This window comes from Anser cygnoides, chromosome 6 (assembly GCF_040182565.1).
Source record: "Anser cygnoides isolate HZ-2024a breed goose chromosome 6, Taihu_goose_T2T_genome, whole genome shotgun sequence".
NCBI classification, from domain to species: domain Eukaryota; kingdom Metazoa; phylum Chordata; class Aves; order Anseriformes; family Anatidae; genus Anser; species Anser cygnoides.
Window position 1 is genome coordinate 40,247,940 of NC_089878.1, and position 6,434 is coordinate 40,254,373.

Below are 6,434 nucleotides of genomic sequence, written 5' to 3' on the forward strand. Positions count from 1 at the left end.
GATCCCCTCCTCAAACCCGATTCCCGCAGTGGCCTTCTTCTCCCAGCCCTACCTGTTCCATGTCTGTGGCAGGGAATGATAAGCAACTGCTGAAAATGTGATCAGTTCATCAAAACCTTTGGGGCATTGTATCAATAATTAATTCAACATGAGTCAACATAACTCAAAGTAGTCGTATTTCATGGAATAAAAAAATACGGAGATGTAAAGGTCTATTAATATACCTATGTTCTCCTGCTGTCTGTGCAGGATTGCTCCATACAGGGTATATTTTTCTCCACTGCATGTTTAAAACTCAGTTTTTGGTACAAATGCAAATTATCATTCTTTGTAGCTGCTATTTTTTTATGTAAATGACTGGTTTAATTTCTCTTGTGTAAGGGAGTCTCTGCCGTCCTGTATGGTGATGTCGGTGGCTCCCCAGCAGACAAGACTTTGACATCAGGCAGGGGTTGCTCTCCTCCCAGCACCCGTCCAGCACCAGCACCCTCACCTACACGGCCCCAGTGGTAGGTACGGGGACTTGCTAACACGCTGTGACAGGAAGCCTGAGGACAAACAAAAAAAAAAAAAAGAAGAAAAGATGACCCAAGGAAATAGAAAGCTTCTGCATCCTATCAGGATGGAAAATCATATCAGAAAATGTTCCAAAACTCACTGGTGCATCTTCACCAATAGATGAGCTGCCCGTCCACTTCGGTAGTTTAATTTCATACACCAGCAGTTTCTAAGTGAACAAATACGAGGACGTTCTGGTCCCCAAACATCCCAGTCTATATTCTTCCACTCACTCCACCCCGACTTGACTATTATACACTGCTGTACAGAGAGTTAGGGCTCAGAGAGGGCTTTTTGTTTAAAAAACGAACATCTGAGTACTCTGAAATTCATGGGCTGAATTAGATTATCTGGAAACATGCTGCACCTCATGGATGCCTGGTGGGGTGAGCAGCAGTCCACATGGCTGTCCTCTCGGCGAGGACACGGGGTGTAGCTCACCTCCCCTCTGCTCCCCGGCGCTATCGCTCCAAAGCGAGGCCTTCAAATGCAATTACCTTCTGCTTTGCCCTCCGACAGCCTCAGTTCAAAGGTCGGTGCCCAATTAATGCGATTTCTGCTCAATTATCTAATGACCGTTAATCCTGTTAGGGTGATTCTCAGGTCCATCTGTTCCTGACGTCTCTTACCGTTGCCTTTCCCATTCCTTCCATCTTTCCTTTTCATTTCCCAGGAATTCTCTAAGCACTCCCAATTTTTTGGCATATCCAAAGCACTCTAACCTCTTTCTCTGAACTGTGCTGAAATATTGCAACATCTCAAAGTTCTCCCCAAATCAGAGATTTACGGATTTTTTTCTTTTGCTTTATTTGGAATTCTCAACACTTCTGTCCTTAAACCACATTTGAAATGCCTCCAATTTTGGAATATCTCTCATTTAAGATCTAGCAAAATTGTACAGAAAATACTACTTTTTAAGTTGTGGCTTTCTATATGTCCTAAACCTTTTCTAAATTTCCAAAAGCTATTTTATCCTGTGCTCAATGAATAACCCAGACTTTATCTTGATTATGACAGAGCCTAGGTACAGAAACTCTTCCACTCTCTCAAGACCTTCTCCTTCAGTTGCACTGCGCAAGAGTTGTTTTTCTTTTGTTTTGGCCACTGTTTCAATCTTAGATATATGGGAGCCTACCTTCATGCTCTTTTTGTACCTCTCCTGACTTTATGCTGGCATAGGTGTTTATGAACTTCTCCTTAACCAAAATAAGAAAAAAGAAAAAAAAAAAAGTGGAGGGAGGGCGTTTACCAGAATTATGCTGCATGCACTCCTAGGATTTCAATAGCGTTGATTCAAGCAATTGTCTAGTGGGATTTTCTCAGCTGCAGGAGGATGCTTAGAAAGGGTAAAAAAAGAAACCTTTAAAAGAGTGCGTAGAAGAAAACTGAAAGTTTCAGATCCTCAGATATGTCATTTTTGTGTCAAATTGTAAAAATCCCAGGAATTATCCATCTGACAGTATATGTGCATGCGTTCCTATATTTAGCAGCTAGGAGATGAGCTTAATAGCTAGGTTGCATTTACCATCAACAGGTCACGCGGCAGGCGCACGCATGGGACAATGCTCTGCTCTGCACGGTGAGCTTCTCTTACATTATTTCATTTGTTTTTAAAAAGAAAAATACAACCATAACCGAGATCTTAACTCACTCCTTCATATGCCTTTCCTGCAAGTGTTTGAATTAAAGGTATTTGGGTTTTCCTGCTGACAGCTTTAGGGATATTCTGCAGGAGGGGGGGTGTGAGGAACAGCCTTTGCTACCCTGAAACGATATATAAAATATTAACCGCTAGCAATATCCTTCTTGCACAAAGGCACTGGTGCCCCGTTCCCATATTATTACATGCAACTCAAAGGGATTGCTGGCGAGATGAAAACTGAAACCCTCTAATGCCTTTTCCCCCTCCCCTGCTTGCTGTGCAGCCAGTTCCAGGCGAGCCCCTGCCCCGCAGGTCAGCCCCTGCCCACTGCCCGCAGGGAGGCTGCACTGCCAGGGGCAGTAACCAAACGTGGTCCCACCACCACCTCCCTTCTTAGCCCTCCCCAGCCTTCTTCTTCCTTGCTTTCCTAAAACCTTAAAGATATGTTGTTTGTATCCTCCTGTTCGTGTTACATAGTGAATTTCTGGGGAAAAAGGATATTTACTGGCTTCACTGTGATGCGACACCCAAGCTGGGCACTCCTGAGGTGCCCTCATCTGACTTCGACAAGCCTCTCGGCGCTGCTTCTCTTCTCGCCCCGCTGTTTCCGTGGGGCGCAGTGATCAGATGTGCCGCCACAGCGCACAGGTTTAGGCAGCGGCTTGGTCAGCCGCGTGCTGGGTAGCTGAGAAGTGGCTTTGCTGCTGAAAGCCCTCGTCTTTGCACAAGGCTGAGCAGTAGCTGTGGGACTGCAGTGCTGGAGGCTCGTGATCCATCCGTGATGAGAGAAAGCACGCTAACAGAAACCTGAGGAGTGCTCGAAGCTAAAGCCCTGCCTTTTTTTTTTTCTTTTCTTTTTTTTTTCTCAGAATACCAACCACAACTGTTTTAAAGCCCTGGTGAGATGCTGAGGCTGCCGCCAGCATCCGTGCCTGGGTTTATGCGTGCAGAGAGCCTGCCTTGCTCTCCATCCTCCCGCCTTCCCCCCTCTCCCCACCTCTGTTAAGGAGAGACTGAAAAGCAGAAAAGCTGCTAACACCCCTGCTATCGAAACAGCCCTGCATCCTCCAGATAGACGTCTCAGCACTATGCAGCTGGGCCAGCTGGCTGGCTGCTCTCATTAGGAAGAGCACATCGTTAATGCCCCGGAGCTCTGCGGAGCTGCCAAGGACAGGATCTGACCCATAACGCTCCTCACGTTGAGCTCAGGCCGTTTGGCAGAGGCCTGAGCAAGCTTGTGATATAAATTCCTTCTCGTTAACCAGGAAGTGGGAGAAAGCCTTAATTGGGATATCAAATTTCAGGAAAATGCAGTAAAGGCCACTCAGCTGAGAGGCCTGGGTCCTGGTACAAGCAAATGCCGGCGGCTCACAGCCGATGTGCCAGGCCTCTGTGGGTGGCAGACACAACAGGCTGTGACTGTCACGTCATTTGTGAGCTGAAACACAACTACACAGCAGTCTTTGGGTGAGCAGAGGCTGCCTTCCCCAAGAAAGTATAAGACTGTTGAACAAATTAAGGCAGCAAGGTCATAAAAGGGTGTGAGATACCACCTAGTGCTGGCTGACTGCTCCTCACGTACTGGAGGACAGCGGGCTTCACTGGCATCTGGTGCTTCGTTTACTTCAGATAAATAAAAGAAAAAAAGCATTGAAAACCCCCCGAAATGTTTCCATTACCACTTCCATGAGCATTTTAAAGTTGTTTTTGGTGGTGGTGGTTTTGCTTTGTTTTGGTTTGTCTGTTTTTCAGACAAACTGAAGTGGCATGGAGAGGGAAGGCCGACCAGCTGTGGGACCTGCCGTGGGGCCGGTGGTGGCACCTGGGGCCACCCAAAAACGACAAAGCTGAGGCGAGGATTTTCCTGTGAGGTCCCCTTCAGGTAGGGAGCCCAGGAAAATCTGCTTGTGAGGCCATGCGGGTGCTTTTTGGGCTTTGAGCTGGCAGCACACCAGAGCCCTCAGATGGCAGAGGTGGTGACTGGGGCGGGCAGGAGAAGCGGGGCTGGCACCATTACACGCTCCTCAGATCAACCCGTTGTGTGTTAGCTGCGATCAGGCCTGCTCTCCCTTTTCCTCTGTCTCCAAACTGTAGATCAGAACATACCCAGCTTTTTACTTTCTTGTTCCCAGCGGTGCATAAACATTATGATTTGCATAGTTTTCTGCTCTAACCTTTCTGTTCGGGGGCCACGTAAAGGGAATGAGGTGCAGCGCTGGGGTGGGACCTTTCTGCAACGGGGACAAAGGTTTGTGCTTTTTCACTCTACCCTCTTGCTTTTAACATGCACTGAGTTAATGTTTACAAGTATTTAGAGAAAAATACTCCATTTGCCATAAGAGCTGGTTATGGGCTTGTAATGATGAAATAAAGAGCAGAGTGATTTCATCCTGGCTGTTGGTGATGGGCCCGTAAAACAGTCCCCGCGTGCACGTGGGCGCTGCAAGCATGCAACGAGTGGAGACAACAGCTAAGGACAAAATGGAGCAGTTAAGGGACAGATGTGAAAGCTTTGAGGGAACGGGGGGGTGCAAGCCTCTCCTGCAGAGCCTGGTGCAAGCTGAGGGATTGCAAACTGTGGGTGAAGCCCGGTCAGAGAAGCAGCGCCCGCATTCCCTCCGGCATGGGACGATTCCCCCTGCTGCCAGTCCTCCCACAGGGGGAAGCAGCGCGGGGGGAGATGAGACGTGATCTGATGAAAGCCGTGATGGCATGGACTGCCGAGTTCCCTGACAGACTGGGAAAACCACACAGCCTGATCACTGCTTCGGAAAAAAAAGGAAGATGAATGCAAGCACCGCTGCTTTGGAAGGAATGAGATGTGTGGATGTTTTATTAGATCTTAAGCAAATACTTTGCTGACTAGAGCAATACGTCTCTGTCACAACTGAGCTGGAATACAAGATTTTGGGGCACATCGCCACTGAAACCTTTAACAACAGCCAAGCTGAGTCGGGAAAGCTGCAAATCACAAACAGTGAGAAAAATATTCAGGTATGCTGAAACATTTATTATTGCTTTTGAAATGAATTTGGGGATCAGAAGGGCCCTCGCGCAGCCTGGAAGGCTCAGCCGTGGACTTTAAAAGATTCACAGGTTCTCAAAAGCCAGGTTGGTTCAAAAGAAAAGCCTTTCTGCATGCCAGCAGAAGGGCTCGGAGCAGCTCATCTTCCAGATTAAAAGGCAATCCAGATAAGGGCCCAACCCAGCAAAGCCCTTGTGAGCATACTGGGCCTAAGCACCCATTTTGTCAGGGCTGAGTGAGCAGTACAGGTTCACCTGCAGCCTGACGACATGGAAATGGCATTTTCCTGTTATCCGCAGCTGACCACAAATAACTTTTCCAATGCATGACTCTGCCAGCCATGCTCAGGAGGATCTGAAAGCACAGGCATCTTCCTTTCCCTTTGGTCCCATAGATGCAGAGGGGCTCAGCCCTCCCTCCCCACGGTCTGAGGATGGGGCGCAGATGGCTCTATGGGAAAAGAAGGTGGCATGGCATTAACAGAATCCAGCAGATGAAGGCACATGGCCCTGGACAGTGTCAGCCTCAAAGCTGCCCCAGTCTGAAGCAGGGACCACCTCCAGCAGCGTGCTGCCCGAGCAATACCTCCTCAGCAAAATGTCAGGCTTCACCTCTCTCTGGTAATACCTGCACGCAAAGAAATTACATCAGAAATGACTTCCCTCAATCTCAGTAAAAGCACATTAGGAAAAACTTCCATTTCTAGGAAAACGACTTGACAGCTGTGTTGAAATTACCTCTGGTAATTTTAACTGAGTGGAAGCTTTTATATTCGATTGCACCAAAAATGTAAAGCGTGTCACTTATTAAGCTTTTACATCTGACATTCAGTCTGGTACCTGACGGCATCTTTCCAGCAATCTGGAGATCATGCAGCTAATGTACTTGGAAATGGTAGAATTAGGGATGGTGGAAAGTCATTAAATTTGAAATTAAATGGGCTCTCTTCGTTCTTGAAGGTAATCTTTAAGAAAAAAAACACACAACAGAAGTGTCTTTGCAGAAGTCAGAAAGCATCTCCCACATTAGCTGTCTGAGCTTTCTTTTTCCTCCCGTAATGGTGCCAATTAGCTGATTTGACTATCGCACCGGCTTCGCTGTGATCGAGGGGGGGAAGCTGCAGGCTCCCTTTGACACAATGCACCAACCCCTCCTCACCCTTGACACCAGCCAGGGCCCCTGTCTTATTCTGAGCTTTTTCAGCCCAGT